Raw genomic sequence first — 17,549 nt, forward strand, 5'->3', positions numbered from 1 at the left:
TATTTTTTTGAAAAAATCCCTAAGCCCCGGGGTCACAATTTCAGCAAAAATCTGACTTTTGGCAATTCACTCAAAAATGATGCCAGAAGCTTGCAAATGCTCCCCTGAAACCGTTGGCGATGGAAACAGAAGGCTTTTAATCACAGGACAAGAAATCAGCCCTCAACAACTTAACCGGCGGAAAATATTTTTTTGAAAAAATCCCTAAGCCTCGGGGTCAGTATTTCAGCAAAAATCTTACTTTTGGCAATTCACTCAAAATTGATGCCATAAGCTTGCAAATGCTCCCCTGAAACCGTTGGCAATGGAAAAAGAAGGCTTTTTATCACAGGACAAGAAATCAGCCCTCAACAACTTAACCAGCGGAAAATATTTTTTTGAAAAAATCACTAAGCCCCGGGGTCACAATTTCAGCAAAAATCTTACTTTTGGCGATTCACTCAAAAATGATGCCAGAAGCTTGCAAATGCTCCCCTGAAAGGTTTGGGAGTCGAAACAGAAGGCTTTTTATCACAGGACAAGAAATCAGCCCTCAACAACTTAACCGGCGGAAAATATTTTTTTGAAAAAATCCCTAAGCCCCTGGGTCACAATTTCAGCAAAAATCTGACTTTTGGCAATTCACTAAAAAATGATGCCAGAAGCTTGCAAATGCTCCCCTGAAACCGTTGGCGATGGCAACAGAAGGCTTTTTATCACAGGACAAGAAATCAGCCCTCAACAACTTAACCGGCGGAAAATATTTTTTTGAAAAAATCCCTAAGCCCCGGGGCCAGAATTTCAGCAAAAATCTGACTTTTGGCAATTGACTCAAAAATGATGCCAGAAGCTTGCAAATTCTCCGCTGAAAGGTTTGGCAGTGGAAACAGAAGGCTTTTTATCACAGGACAAGAAATCAGCCCTCAACAACTAAACCGGCGGAAAATATTTTTTTGAAAAAATCCCTAAGCCCCGGGGTCACAATTTCAGCAAAAATCTGACTTTTGGCAATTCACTCTAAAATGATGCCAGAAGCTTGCAAATGCTCCCCTGAAACCGTTGGCGATGGAAACAGAAGGCTTTTAATCACAGGACAAGAAATCAGCCCTCAGCAACTTAACCGGCGGAAAATATTTTTTTGAAAAAATCCCTAAGCCTCGGGGTCAGAATTTCAGCAAAAATCTTACTTTTGGCAATTCACTCAAAAATGATGCCAGAAGCTTGCAAATGCTCCCCTGAAAGGTTTGGCAGTCGAAACAGAAGGCTTTTTATCACAGGACAAGAAATCAGCCCTCAACAACTTAACCGGCGGAAAATGTTTTTTTGAAAAAATCCCTAAGCCCCGGGGTCAGAATTTCAGCAAAAATCTGACTTTTGTGCAATTCACTCAAAAATGATGCCAGAAGCTTGCAAATGCTCCTCTGAAAGGTTTGGCAGTCGAAAGAGAAGGCTTTTTATCACAGGACAAGAAATCAGCCCTCAACAACTTATCCGGCGAAAATTTTTTTTAAAAAAAATCCCTAAGCCCCGGGGTCACAATTTCAGCAAAAATCTGACTTTTGGCAATTCACTCAAAAATGATGCCAGAAGCTTGCGAATGCTCCCCTGAAAGGTTTGGGAGTCGAAACAGAAGGCTTTTTATCACAGGTCAAGAAATCAGCCCTCAACAACTTAACCGGCGCAAAATATTTTTTTGAAAAAATCCCTAAGCAAAAATCTGACTTTTGGCAATTCACTCAAAAATGATGCCAGAAGCTTGCAAATGCTCCCCTGAAAGCTTTGGCAGTTGAAACAGAAGGCTTTTTACCACAGAACAAGAAATCAGCCCTCAACAACTTAACCGGCGGAAAATATTTTTTTGAAAAAATCCCTAAGCCCCTGGGTCACAATTTCAGCAAAAATCTAATTTTTGGCAATTCAATCAAAAATGATGCCAGAAGCTTGCAAATGCTCCCCTGAAAGGTTTGGCAGTCAAAACAGAAGGCGTTTTATCACAGGACAAGAAATCAACCCTCAACAACTTAACCGGCGGAAAATATTTTTTTGAAAAAATCCCTAAGCAAAAATCTGACTTTTGGCAATTCAATCAAAAATGATGCCAGAAGCTTGCAAATGCTCCCCTGAAAGGTTTGGCAGTTGAAACAGAAGGCTTTTTACCACAGAACAAGAAATCAGCCCTCACCAACTTAACCGGCGGGAAATATTTTTTTGAAAAAATCCCTAAGCCCCTGGGTCACAATTTCAGCAAAAATCTGACTTTTGGCAATTCACTCAAAAATGATGCCAGAAGCTTGCAAATGCTCCCCTGAAAGGTTTGGCAGTCAAAACAGAAGGCTTTTTATCACAGGCCAAGAAATCAGCCCTCAACAACTTAACCGGCGGAAAATATTTTTTTGAAAAAAACCCTAAGCTCCGGGGTCACAATTTCAGCAAAAATCTGACTTTTGGCAATTCACTCAAAAATGATACCTGAAGCTTACAAATGCTCCCCTGAAACCGTTGGCGATGGAAACAGAAGGCTTTTTATCACAGGACAAGAAATCAGCCCTCCACAACTTAACCGGCGGAAAATATTTTTTTGAAAAAAACCCTAAGCCCCGGGGTTACAATTTCAGCAAAAATCTGACTTTTGGCGATTCACTCAAAAATGATGCCAGCACTTGCGAATGTTCCCCTGAAAGGTTTGGCAGTCGAAACAGAAGGCTTTTTATCACAGGACAAGAAATCAGCCCTCAACAACTTATCCGGCGCAAATTTTTTTTTGAAAAAATCCCTAAGCCCCGGGGTCAGAATTTCAGCAAAAATCTGACTTTTGGCAATTCACTCAAAAATGATGCCAGAAGCTTGCAAATGCTCCCCTGAAAGGTTTGGGAGTCGAAACAGAAGGCTTTTTATCACAGGTCAAGATATCAGCCCTCAACAACTTAACCGGCGCAAAATATTTTTTTGAAAAAATCCCTAAGCAAAAATCTGACTTTTGGCAATTCACTCAAAAATGATGCCAGAAGCTTGCAAATGCTCCCCTGAAAGGTTTGGCAGTTGAAACAGAAGGCTTTTTACTACAGAACAAGAAATCAGCCCTCACCAACTTAACCGGCGGAAAATATTTTTTTGAAAAAATCCCTAAGCCCCTGGGTCACAATTTCAGCAAAAATCTGACTTTTGGCAATTCACTCAAAAATGATACCTGAAGCTTACAAATGCTCCCCTGAAACCATTGGCGATGGAAACAGAAGGCTTTTTATCACAGGACAAGAAATCAGCCCTCAACAACTTATCCGGCGCAATTTTTTTTTTGAAAAAATCCCTAAGCCCCGGGGTCAGAATTTCAGCAAAAATCTGACTTTTGGCAATTCACTCAAAAATGATGTCAGAAGCGTGCAAATGCTCCCCTGAAAGGTTTGGCAGTCAAAACAGAAGGCTTTTTATCACAGGACAAGAAATCAGCCCTCAACAACTTAACCGGCGGAAAATATTTTTTTGAAAAAAACCCTAAGCCCCCGGGTCACAATTTCAGCAAAAATCTGACTTTTGGCAATTCACTCAAAAATGATGCCAGAAGCTTGCGAATGCTCCCCTGAACGGTTTGGGAGTCGAAACAGAAGGCTTTTTATCACAGGTCAAGAAATCAGCCCTCAACAACTTAACCGGCGCAAAATATTTTTTTGAAAAAATCCCTAAGCAAAAATCTGACTTTTGGCAATTCACTCAAAAATGATGCCAGAAGCTTGCAAATGCTCCCCTGAAAGGTTTGGCAGTTGAAATGGAAGGCTTTTTACCACAGAACAAGAAATCAGCCCTGACCAATTTAACCGGCGGAAAATATTTTTTTTAAAAAAATCCCTAAGCCCCTGGGTCACAATTTCAGCAAAAATCTGACTTTTGGCAATTCACTCAAAAATGATGCCAGATGTTTGCAAATGCTCCCCTGAAAGGTTTGGAAGTGGAAACAGAAGGCTTTTTATCACAGGACAAGAAATCAGCCCTCAACAACTTAACCGGCGGAAAATATTTTCTTGAAAAAATCCCTAACCCCCGGGGTCAGAATTTCAGCAAAAATCTGACTTTTGGCAATTCACTCAAAAATGATGCCAGAAGCTTGCAAATTCTCCCCTGAAAGGTTTGGCATTGGAAACAGAAGGCTTTTTACCACAGGACAAGAAATCAGCCCTCAACAACTTAACCGGTGGAAAATATTTTTTTGAAAAAACCGCTAAGCCCCGGGGTCAGAATTTCAGCAAAAATCTGACTTTTGGCAATTCACTCAAAAATGATGCAAGAAGCTTGCAAATTCTCCCCTGAAAGGTTTGGCAGTGAAAACAGAAGGCTTTTTATCACAGGACAAGAAATCAGCCCTCAACAACTTAACTGGTGGAAAATATTTTTTTGAAAAAATCCCTAAGCCTCGGGGTCAGAATTTCAGCAAAAATCTTAATTTTGGCAATTCACTCAAAAATGATGCCAGAAGCTTGCAAATGCTCCCCTGAAAGGGTTGGCAGTCGAAACAGAAGGCTTTTTATCACAGGACAGGAAATCAGCCCTCAACAAGTTAACCGGTGGAAAATATTTTTTTGAAAAAATCCCGAAGCCCCGGGGTCAGAATTTCAGCAAATATCTGACTTTTGGCAATTCACTCAAAAATAATGCCAGAAGCTTGCAAATGCTCCCCTGAAACTGTTGGCGATGGCAACAGAAGGCTTTTTATCACAGGACAAGAAATCAGCCCTCAACAACTTAACCGGTGGAAAATATTTTTCTGAAAAAATCCCTAAGCCCCGGGGTCAGAATTTCAGCAAAAATCTGACTTTTGGCAATTCACTCAAAAATGATGCCAGAAGCTTGCAAATGCTCCCCTGAAAGCTTTGGCAGTCGAAACAGAAGGCTTTTTATCACAGGACAAGAAATCAGCCCTCAACAACTTAACCGGCGGAAAATATTTTTTTGAAAAAATCCCTAAGCCCCTGGGTCACAATTTCAGCAAAAATCTGACTTTTGGCAATTCACTCAAAAATGATGCCAGAAGCTTGCGAATGCTCCCCTGAACGGTTTGGGAGTCGAAACAGAAGGCTTTTTATCACAGGTCAAGAAATCAGCCCTCAACAACTTAACCGGCGCAAAATATTTTTTTGAAAAAATCCCTAAGCAAAAATCTGACTTTTGGCAATTCACTCAAAAATGATGCCAGAAGCTTGCAAATGCTCCCCTGAAAGGTTTGGAAGTGGAAACAGAAGGCTTTTTATCACAGGACAAGAAATAAGGCCTCAACAACTTAACCGGCGGAAAATATTTTCTTGAAAAAATCCCTAACCCCCGGGGTCAGAATTTCAGCAAAAATCTGACTTTTGGCAATTCACTCAAAAATGATGCCAGAAGCTTGCAAATTCTCCCCTGAAAGGTTTGGCAGTGGAAACAGAAGGCTTTTTACCACAGAACAAGAAATCAGCCCTCAACAACTTAACCGGTGGAAAATAATTTTTTGAAAAAATCCCTAAGCCCCGGGGTCAAAATTTCAGCAAATATCTGACTTTTGGCAATTCACTCAAAAATGATGCCAGAAGCTTGCAAAAGCTCCCCTGAAACCGTTGGCGATGGAAACAGAAGGCTTTTAATCACAGGACAAGAAATCAGCCCTCAACAACTTAACCGGCGGAAAATATTTTTTTGAAAAAATCCCTAAGCCCCGGGGTCAGAATTTCAGCAAAAATCTTACTTTTGGCAATTCACTCAAAAATGATGCAAGAAGCTTGCAAATGCTCCCCTGAAAGGTTTGGCAGTCGAAACAGAAGGCTTTTTATCACAGGACAGGAAATCAGCCCTCAACAACTTAACCGGTGGAAAATAATTTTTTGAAAAAATCCCTAAGCCCCGGGGTCAGAATTTCAGCAAATATCTGACTTTTGGCAATTCACTCAAAAATGATGCCAGAAGCTTGCAAATTCTCCCCTGAAAGGTTTGGCAGTGGAAACAGAAGGCTTTTTACCACAGAACAAGAAATCAGCCCTCAACAACTTATCCGGCGGAAAATATTTTTTTGAAAAAATCCCTAAGCCCCTGGGTCACAATTTCAGCAAAAATCTGACTTTTGGCAATTCATTCAAAAATGATGCCAGAAGCTTGCAAATGCTCCCCTGAAAGGTTTGGCAGTCGAAACAGAAGGCTTTTTATCACAAGAGAAGAAATCAGCCCTCAACAACTTAACCGGTGGAAAATATTTTTTTGAAAAAATCCCTAAGCCCCGGGGTCAGAATTTCAGCAAAAATCTGACTTTTGGCAATTCACTCAAAAATGATGCCAGAAGCTTGCAAATGCTCCCCTGAAACCGTTTGCGATGGAAACAGAAGGCTTTTAATCACAGGACAAGAAATCAGCCCTCAACAACTTAACCGGTGGAAAATATTTTTTTGAAAAAATCCCTAAGCCCCGGGGTCAGAATTTCAGCAAAAATCTGACTTTTGTGCAATTCACTCAAAAATGATGCCAGAAGCTTGCAAATGCTCCCCTGAAACTGTTGGCGATGGCAACAGAAGGCTTTTTATCACAGGACAAGAAATCAGCCCTCAACAACTTAACCGGTGGAAAATATTTTTTTGAAAAAATCCCTAAGCCCCGGGGTCAGAATTTCAGCAAAAATCTGACTTTTGTGCAATTCACTCAAAAATGATGCAAGAAGCTTGCAAATGCTCCCCTGAAAGGTTTGGCAGTCGAAACAGAAGGCTTTTTATCACAGGACAAGAAATCAGCCCTCAACAACTTATCCGGCGCAAATTTTTTTTTGAAAAAATCCCTAAGCCCCGGGGTCAGAATTTCAGCAAAAATCTGACTTTTGGCAATTCACTCAAAAATGATGCCAGAAGCTTGCAAATCCTCCCCTGAAAGGTTTGGCAGTCGAAACAGAAGGCTTTTTATCACAGGACAAGAAATCAGCCCTCAACAACTTATCCGGCGGAAAATATTTTTTTGAAAAAATCCCTAAGCCCCTGGGTCACAATTTCAGCAAAAATCTGACTTTTGGCAATTCACTCAAAAATGATGCCAGAAGCTTGCAAATGCTCCCCTGAAAGGTTTGGCAGTCGAAACAGAAGGCTTTTTATCACAAGAGAAGAAATCAGCCCTCAACAACTTAACCGGTGGAAAATATTTTTTTGAAAAAATCCCTAAGCCCCAGGGTCAGAATTTCAGCAAAAATCTGACTTTTGGCAATTCACTCAAAAATGATGCCAGAAGCTTGCAAATGCTCCCCTGAAACCGTTGGCGATGGAAACAGAAGGCTTTTAATCACAGGACAAGAAATCAGCCCTCAACAACTTAACCGGCGGAAAATATTTTCTTGAAAAAATCCCTAACCCCCGGGGTCAGAATTTCAGCAAAAATCTGACTTTTGGCAATTCACTCAAAAATGATGCCAGAAGCTTGCAAATTCTCCCCTGAAAGGTTTGGCATTGGAAACAGAAGGCTTTTTACCACAGGACAAGAAATCAGCCCTCAACAACTTAACCGGTGGAAAATATTTTTTTGAAAAAACCGCTAAGCCCCGGGGTCAGAATTTCAGCAAAAATCTGACTTTTGGCAATTCACTCAAAAATGATGCAAGAAGCTTGCAAATTCTCCCCTGAAAGGTTTGGCAGTGAAAACAGAAGGCTTTTTATCACAGGACAAGAAATCAGCCCTCAACAACTTAACTGGTGGAAAATATTTTTTTGAAAAAATCCCTAAGCCTCGGGGTCAGAATTTCAGCAAAAATCTTAATTTTGGCAATTCACTCAAAAATGATGCCAGAAGCTTGCAAATGCTCCCCTGAAAGGGTTGGCAGTCGAAACAGAAGGCTTTTTATCACAGGACAGGAAATCAGCCCTCAACAACTTAACCGGTGGAAAATATTTTTTTGAAAAAATCCCTAAGCCCCGGGGTCAGAATTTCAGCAAATATCTGACTTTTGGCAATTCACTCAAAAATAATGCCAGAAGCTTGCAAATGCTCCCCTGAAACTGTTGGCGATGGCAACAGAAGGCTTTTTATCACAGGACAAGAAATCAGCCCTCAACAACTTAACCGGTGGAAAATATTTTTTTGAAAAAATCCCTAAGCCCCGGGGTCAGAATTTCAGCAAAAATCTGACTTTTGGCAATTCACTCAAAAATGATGCCAGAAGCTTGCAAATGCTCCCCTGAAAGCTTTGGCAGTCGAAACAGAAGGCTTTTTATCACAGGACAAGAAATCAGCCCTCAACAACTTAACCGGCGGAAAATATTTTTTTGAAAAAATCCCTAAGCCCCTGGGTCACAATTTCAGCAAAAATCTGACTTTTGGCAATTCACTCAAAAATGATGCCAGAAGCTTGCGAATGCTCCCCTGAACGGTTTGGGAGTCGAAACAGAAGGCTTTTTATCACAGGTCAAGAAATCAGCCCTCAACAACTTAACCGGCGCAAAATATTTTTTTGAAAAAATCCCTAAGCAAAAATCTGACTTTTGGCAATTCACTCAAAAATGATGCCAGAAGCTTGCAAATGCTCCCCTGAAAGGTTTGGAAGTGGAAACAGAAGGCTTTTTATCACAGGACAAGAAATAAGGCCTCAACAACTTAACCGGCGGAAAATATTTTCTTGAAAAAATCCCTAACCCCCGGGGTCAGAATTTCAGCAAAAATCTGACTTTTGGCAATTCACTCAAAAATGATGCCAGAAGCTTGCAAATTCTCCCCTGAAAGGTTTGGCAGTGGAAACAGAAGGCTTTTTACCACAGAACAAGAAATCAGCCCTCAACAACTTAACCGGTGGAAAATAATTTTTTGAAAAAATCCCTAAGCCCCGGGGTCAAAATTTCAGCAAATATCTGACTTTTGGCAATTCACTCAAAAATGATGCCAGAAGCTTGCAAAAGCTCCCCTGAAACCGTTGGCGATGGAAACAGAAGGCTTTTAATCACAGGACAAGAAATCAGCCCTCAACAACTTAACCGGCGGAAAATATTTTTTTGAAAAAATCCCTAAGCCCCGGGGTCAGAATTTCAGCAAAAATCTTACTTTTGGCAATTCACTCAAAAATGATGCAAGAAGCTTGCAAATGCTCCCCTGAAAGGTTTGGCAGTCGAAACAGAAGGCTTTTTATCACAGGACAGGAAATCAGCCCTCAACAACTTAACCGGTGGAAAATAATTTTTTGAAAAAATCCCTAAGCCCCGGGGTCAGAATTTCAGCAAATATCTGACTTTTGGCAATTCACTCAAAAATGATGCCAGAAGCTTGCAAATTCTCCCCTGAAAGGTTTGGCAGTGGAAACAGAAGGCTTTTTACCACAGAACAAGAAATCAGCCCTCAACAACTTATCCGGCGGAAAATATTTTTTTGAAAAAATCCCTAAGCCCCTGGGTCACAATTTCAGCAAAAATCTGACTTTTGGCAATTCATTCAAAAATGATGCCAGAAGCTTGCAAATGCTCCCCTGAAAGGTTTGGCAGTCGAAACAGAAGGCTTTTTATCACAAGAGAAGAAATCAGCCCTCAACAACTTAACCGGTGGAAAATATTTTTTTGAAAAAATCCCTAAGCCCCGGGGTCAGAATTTCAGCAAAAATCTGACTTTTGGCAATTCACTCAAAAATGATGCCAGAAGCTTGCAAATGCTCCCCTGAAACCGTTTGCGATGGAAACAGAAGGCTTTTAATCACAGGACAAGAAATCAGCCCTCAACAACTTAACCGGTGGAAAATATTTTTTTGAAAAAATCCCTAAGCCCCGGGGTCAGAATTTCAGCAAAAATCTGACTTTTGTGCAATTCACTCAAAAATGATGCCAGAAGCTTGCAAATGCTCCCCTGAAACTGTTGGCGATGGCAACAGAAGGCTTTTTATCACAGGACAAGAAATCAGCCCTCAACAACTTAACCGGTGGAAAATATTTTTTTGAAAAAATCCCTAAGCCCCGGGGTCAGAATTTCAGCAAAAATCTGACTTTTGTGCAATTCACTCAAAAATGATGCAAGAAGCTTGCAAATGCTCCCCTGAAAGGTTTGGCAGTCGAAACAGAAGGCTTTTTATCACAGGACAAGAAATCAGCCCTCAACAACTTATCCGGCGCAAATTTTTTTTTGAAAAAATCCCTAAGCCCCGGGGTCAGAATTTCAGCAAAAATCTGACTTTTGGCAATTCACTCAAAAATGATGCCAGAAGCTTGCAAATCCTCCCCTGAAAGGTTTGGCAGTCGAAACAGAAGGCTTTTTATCACAGGACAAGAAATCAGCCCTCAACAACTTATCCGGCGGAAAATATTTTTTTGAAAAAATCCCTAAGCCCCTGGGTCACAATTTCAGCAAAAATCTGACTTTTGGCAATTCACTCAAAAATGATGCCAGAAGCTTGCAAATGCTCCCCTGAAAGGTTTGGCAGTCGAAACAGAAGGCTTTTTATCACAAGAGAAGAAATCAGCCCTCAACAACTTAACCGGTGGAAAATATTTTTTTGAAAAAATCCCTAAGCCCCAGGGTCAGAATTTCAGCAAAAATCTGACTTTTGGCAATTCACTCAAAAATGATGCCAGAAGCTTGCAAATGCTCCCCTGAAACCGTTGGCGATGGAAACAGAAGGCTTTTAATCACAGAACAAGAAATCAGCCCTCAACAACTTAACCGGCGGAAAATATTTTTTTGAAAAAATCCCTAAGCCCCGGGGTCAGAATTTCAGCAAAAATCTGACTTTTGGCAATTCACTCAAAAATGATGCCAGAAGCTTGCAAATGCTCCCCTGAAAGGTTTGGCAGTCGAAACAGAAGGCTTTTTATCACAAGAGAAGAAATCAGCCCTCAACAACTTAACCGGTGGAAAATATTTTTTTGAAAAAATCCCTAAGCCCCAGGGTCAGAATTTCAGCAAAAATCTGACTTTTGGCAATTCACTCAAAAATGATGCCAGAAGCTTGCAAATGCTCCCCTGAAACCGTTGGCGATGGAAACAGAAGGCTTTTAATCACAGAACAAGAAATCAGCCCTCAACAACTTAACCGGCGGAAAATATTTTTTTGAAAAAATCCCTAAGCCCCGGGGTCAGAATTTCAGCAAAAATCTGACTTTTGTGCAATTCACTCAAAAATGATGCCAGAAGCTTGCAAATGCTCCCCTGAAAGGTTTGGCAGTCGAAACAGAAGGCTTTTTATCACAGGACAAGAAATCAGCCCTCAACAACTTATTCGGCGCAATTTTTTTTTTGAAAAAATCCCTAAGCCCCGGGGTCAGAATTTCAGCAAAAATCTGACTTTTGGCAATTCACTCAAAAATGATGCCAGAAGCTTGCAAATGCTCCCCTGAAAGGTTTGGCAGTCAGAACAGAAGGCTTTTTATCACAGGCCAAGAAATCAGCCCTCAACAACTTAACCGGCGAAAAATATTTTTTTGAAAAAAACCCTAAGCCCCGGGGTCACAATTTCAGCAAAAATCTGACTTTTGGCAATTCACTCAAAAATGATGCCAGAAGCTTGCGAATGCTCCCCTGAAACCGTTGGCGATGGAGACAGAAGGCTTTTAATCACAGGACAAGAAATCAGCCCTCAACAACTTAACCGGCGGAAAATATTTTTTTGAAAAAATCCCTAAGCCCCGGGGTCAGAATTTCAGCAAAAATCTGACTTTTGGCAATTCACTCAAAAATGATGCCAGAAGCTTGCAAATGCTCCCCTGAAAGGTTTGGAAGTGGAAACAGAAGGCTTTTTATCACAGGACAAGAAATCAGCCCTCAACGACTTAACCGGCGGAAAATATTTTGTTGAAAAAATCCCTAAGCCCCGGGGTCAGAATTTCAGCAAAAATCTGACTTTTGGCAATTCACTCAAAAATGATGCCAGAAGCTTGCAAATTCTCCCCTGAAAGGTTTGGCAGTGGAAACAGAAGGCTTTTTATCACAGGACAAGAAATCAGCCCTCAACAACTTAACCGGCGGGAAATATTTTTTTGAAAAAATCCCTAAGCCCCGGGGTCACAATTTCAGCAAAAATCTGACTTTTGGCAATTCACTCAAAAATGATGCCAGAAGCTTGCAAATGCTCCCCTGAAACCGTTGGCGATGGAAACAGAAGGCTTTTAATCACAGGACAAGAAATCAGCCCTCAACAACTTAACCGGCGGAAAATATTTTTTTGAAAAAATCCCTAAGCCTCGGGGTCAGTATTTCAGCAAAAATCTTACTTTTGGCAATTCACTCAAAATTGATGCCATAAGCTTGCAAATGCTCCCCTGAAACCGTTGGCAATGGAAAAAGAAGGCTTTTTATCACAGGACAAGAAATCAGCCCTCAACAACTTAACCAGCGGAAAATATTTTTTTGAAAAAATCACTAAGCCCCGGGGTCACAATTTCAGCAAAAATCTTACTTTTGGCGATTCACTCAAAAATGATGCCAGAAGCTTGCAAATGCTCCCCTGAAAGGTTTGGGAGTCGAAACAGAAGGCTTTTTATCACAGGACAAGAAATCAGCCCTCAACAACTTAACCGGCGGAAAATATTTTTTTGAAAAAATCCCTAAGCCCCTGGGTCACAATTTCAGCAAAAATCTGACTTTTGGCAATTCACTAAAAAATGATGCCAGAAGCTTGCAAATGCTCCCCTGAAACCGTTGGCGATGGCAACAGAAGGCTTTTTATCACAGGACAAGAAATCAGCCCTCAACAACTTAACCGGCGGAAAATATTTTTTTGAAAAAATCCCTAAGCCCCGGGGCCAGAATTTCAGCAAAAATCTGACTTTTGGCAATTGACTCAAAAATGATGCCAGAAGCTTGCAAATTCTCCGCTGAAAGGTTTGGCAGTGGAAACAGAAGGCTTTTTATCACAGGACAAGAAATCAGCCCTCAACAACTAAACCGGCGGAAAATATTTTTTTGAAAAAATCCCTAAGCCCCGGGGTCACAATTTCAGCAAAAATCTGACTTTTGGCAATTCACTCTAAAATGATGCCAGAAGCTTGCAAATGCTCCCCTGAAACCGTTGGCGATGGAAACAGAAGGCTTTTAATCACAGGACAAGAAATCAGCCCTCAGCAACTTAACCGGCGGAAAATATTTTTTTGAAAAAATCCCTAAGCCTCGGGGTCAGAATTTCAGCAAAAATCTTACTTTTGGCAATTCACTCAAAAATGATGCCAGAAGCTTGCAAATGCTCCCCTGAAAGGTTTGGCAGTCGAAACAGAAGGCTTTTTATCACAGGACAAGAAATCAGCCCTCAACAACTTAACCGGCGGAAAATGTTTTTTTGAAAAAATCCCTAAGCCCCGGGGTCAGAATTTCAGCAAAAATCTGACTTTTGTGCAATTCACTCAAAAATGATGCCAGAAGCTTGCAAATGCTCCTCTGAAAGGTTTGGCAGTCGAAAGAGAAGGCTTTTTATCACAGGACAAGAAATCAGCCCTCAACAACTTATCCGGCGAAAAATTTTTTTAAAAAAAATCCCTAAGCCCCGGGGTCACAATTTCAGCAAAAATCTGACTTTTGGCAATTCACTCAAAAATGATGCCAGAAGCTTGCGAATGCTCCCCTGAAAGGTTTGGGAGTCGAAACAGAAGGCTTTTTATCACAGGTCAAGAAATCAGCCCTCAACAACTTAACCGGCGCAAAATATTTTTTTGAAAAAATCCCTAAGCAAAAATCTGACTTTTGGCAATTCACTCAAAAATGATGCCAGAAGCTTGCAAATGCTCCCCTGAAAGCTTTGGCAGTTGAAACAGAAGGCTTTTTACCACAGAACAAGAAATCAGCCCTCAACAACTTAACCGGCGGAAAATATTTTTTTGAAAAAATCCCTAAGCCCCTGGGTCACAATTTCAGCAAAAATCTAATTTTTGGCAATTCAATCAAAAATGATGCCAGAAGCTTGCAAATGCTCCCCTGAAAGGTTTGGCAGTCAAAACAGAAGGCGTTTTATCACAGGACAAGAAATCAACCCTCAACAACTTAACCGGCGGAAAATATTTTTTTGAAAAAATCCCTAAGCAAAAATCTGACTTTTGGCAATTCAATCAAAAATGATGCCAGAAGCTTGCAAATGCTCCCCTGAAAGGTTTGGCAGTTGAAACAGAAGGCTTTTTACCACAGAACAAGAAATCAGCCCTCACCAACTTAACCGGCGGGAAATATTTTTTTGAAAAAATCCCTAAGCCCCTGGGTCACAATTTCAGCAAAAATCTGACTTTTGGCAATTCACTCAAAAATGATGCCAGAAGCTTGCAAATGCTCCCCTGAAAGGTTTGGCAGTCAAAACAGAAGGCTTTTTATCACAGGCCAAGAAATCAGCCCTCAACAACTTAACCGGCGGAAAATATTTTTTTGAAAAAAACCCTAAGCTCCGGGGTCACAATTTCAGCAAAAATCTGACTTTTGGCAATTCACTCAAAAATGATACCTGAAGCTTACAAATGCTCCCCTGAAACCGTTGGCGATGGAAACAGAAGGCTTTTTATCACAGGACAAGAAATCAGCCCTCCACAACTTAACCGGCGGAAAATATTTTTTTGAAAAAAACCCTAAGCCCCGGGGTTACAATTTCAGCAAAAATCTGACTTTTGGCGATTCACTCAAAAATGATGCCAGCACTTGCGAATGTTCCCCTGAAAGGTTTGGCAGTCGAAACAGAAGGCTTTTTATCACAGGACAAGAAATCAGCCCTCAACAACTTATCCGGCGCAAATTTTTTTTTGAAAAAATCCCTAAGCCCCGGGGTCAGAATTTCAGCAAAAATCTGACTTTTGGCAATTCACTCAAAAATGATGCCAGAAGCTTGCAAATGCTCCCCTGAAAGGTTTGGGAGTCGAAACAGAAGGCTTTTTATCACAGGTCAAGATATCAGCCCTCAACAACTTAACCGGCGCAAAATATTTTTTTGAAAAAATCCCTAAGCAAAAATCTGACTTTTGGCAATTCACTCAAAAATGATGCCAGAAGCTTGCAAATGCTCCCCTGAAAGGTTTGGCAGTTGAAACAGAAGGCTTTTTACTACAGAACAAGAAATCAGCCCTCACCAACTTAACCGGCGGAAAATATTTTTTTGAAAAAATCCCTAAGCCCCTGGGTCACAATTTCAGCAAAAATCTGACTTTTGGCAATTCACTCAAAAATGATACCTGAAGCTTACAAATGCTCCCCTGAAACCATTGGCGATGGAAACAGAAGGCTTTTTATCACAGGACAAGAAATCAGCCCTCCACAACTTAACCGGCGGAAAATATTTTTTTGAAAAAAACCCTAAGCCCCGGACTCACAATTTCAGCAAAAATCTGACTTTTGGCGATTCACTCAAAAATGATGCCAGCACTTGCGAATGTTCCCCTGAAAGGTTTGGCAGTCGAAACAGAAGGCTTTTTATCACAGGACAAGAAATCAGCCCTCAACAACTTATCCGGCGCAAATTTTTTTTTGAAAAAATCCCTAAGCCCCGGGGTCAGAATTTCAGCAAAAATCTGACTTTTGGCAATTCACTCAAAAATGATGCCAGAAGCTTGCAAATGCTCCCCTGAAAGGTTTGGCAGTCGAAACAGAAGGCTTTTTACCACAGAACAAGAAATCAGCCCTCACCAACTTAACCGGCGGAAAATATTTTTTTGAAAAAATCGCTAAGCCCCTGGGTCAGAATTTCAGCAAAAATCTGACTTTTGGCAATTCACTCAAAAATGATGCCAGAAGCTTGCAAATTCTCCCCTGAAAGGTTTGGCAGTGGAAACAGAAGGCTTTTTATCACAGGAAAATCAGCCCTGACCAACTTAACCGGCGGAAAATATTTTTTTGAAAAAATCCCTAAGCCCCTGGGTCACAATTTCAGCAAAAATCTGACTTTTGGCAATTCACTCAAAAATGATGCCAGAAGCTTGCGAATGCTCCCCTGAACGGTTTGGGAGTCGAAACAGAAGGCTTTTTATCACAGGTCAAGAAATCAGCCCTCAACAACCTCAAAATATTTTTTTGAAAAAATCCCTAAGCAAAAATCTGACTTTTGGCGATTCACTCAAAAATGGTGCCAACCGGTTGCAACTGCTCCCATGAAACTGATGGCGATGGAAACAGAAGGCTTTTTATCACAGGAAAAGAAATCAGCCCTCAACAACTTAACGGGCGGAAAATATTTTTTTGAAAAAATCCCTAAGCCCCGGGGTCACAATTTCAGCAAAAATCTGACTTTTGGCAATTCACTCAAAAATGATGCCAGAAGCTTGCGAATGCTCCCCTGAACGGTTTGGGAGTCGAAACAGAAGGCTTTTTATCACAGGTCAAGAAATCAGCCCTCAACAACTTAACCGGCGCAAAATATTTTTTTGAAAAAATCCCTAAGCAAAAATCTGACTTTTGGCAATTCACTCAAAAATGATGCCAGAAGCTTGCAAATGCTCCCCTGAAAGGTTTGGCAGTTGAAACAGAAGGCTTTTTACCACAGAACAAGAAATCAGCCCTCACCAACTTAACCGGCGGAAAATATTTTTTTGAAAAAATCCCTAAGCCCCTGGGTCACAATTTCAGCAAAAATCTGACTTTTGGCAATTCACTCAAAAATGATACCAGAAGCTTGCAAATGCTCCCCTGAAACCGTTGGCGATGGCAACAGAAGGCTTTTTATCACAGGACAAGAAATCAGCCCTCAACAACTTATCCGGCGCAATTTTTTTTTTTGAAAAAATCCCTAAGCCCCGGGGTCAGAATTTCAGCAAAAATCTGACTTTTGGCAATTCACTCAAAAATGATGCCAGAAGCTTGCAAATGCTCCCCTGAAAGGTTTGGAAGTGGAAACAGAAGGCTTTTTATCACAGGACAAGAAATCAGCCCTCAACAACTTAACCGGCGGAAAATATTTTGTTGAAAAAATCCCTAAGCCCCGGGGTCAGAATTTCAGCAAAAATCTGACTTTTGGCAATTCACTCAAAAATGATGTCAGAAGCTTGCAAATTCTCCCCTGAAAGGTTTGGCAGTGGAAACAGAAGGCTTTTTATCACAGGACAAGAAATCAGCCCTCAACAACTTAACCGGCGGAAAATATTTTTTTGAAAAAATCCCTAAGCCCCGGGGTCACAATTTCAGCAAAAATCTGACTTTTGGCAATTCACTCAAAAATGATGCCAGAAGCTTGCGAATGCTCCCCTGAACGGTTTGGGAGTCGAAACAGAAGGCTTTTTATCACAGGTCAAGAAATCAGCCCTCAACAACTTAACCGGCGCAAAATATTTTTTTGAAAAAATCCCTAAGCAAAAATCTGACTTTTGGCAATTCACTCAAAAATGATGCCAGAAGCTTGCAAATGCTCCCCTGAAAGGTTTGGCAGTTGAAACAGAAGGCTTTTTACCACAGAACAAGAAATCAGCCCTCACCAACTTAACCGGCGGAAAATATTTTTTTGAAAAAATCCCTAAGCCCCTGGGTCACAATTTCAGCAAAAATCTGACTTTTGGCAATTCACTCAAAAATGATACCAGAAGCTTGCAAATGCTCCCCTGAAACCGTTGGCGATGGCAACAGAAGGCTTTTTATCACAGGACAAGAAATCAGCCCTCAACAACTTATCCGGCGCAATTTTTTTTTTTGAAAAAATCCCTAAGCCCCGGGGTCAGAATTTCAGC

This window comes from Podarcis muralis, chromosome 12, assembly GCF_964188315.1.
Source record: "Podarcis muralis chromosome 12, rPodMur119.hap1.1, whole genome shotgun sequence".
Classification (NCBI taxonomy): Eukaryota; Metazoa; Chordata; class Lepidosauria; order Squamata; family Lacertidae; genus Podarcis; species Podarcis muralis.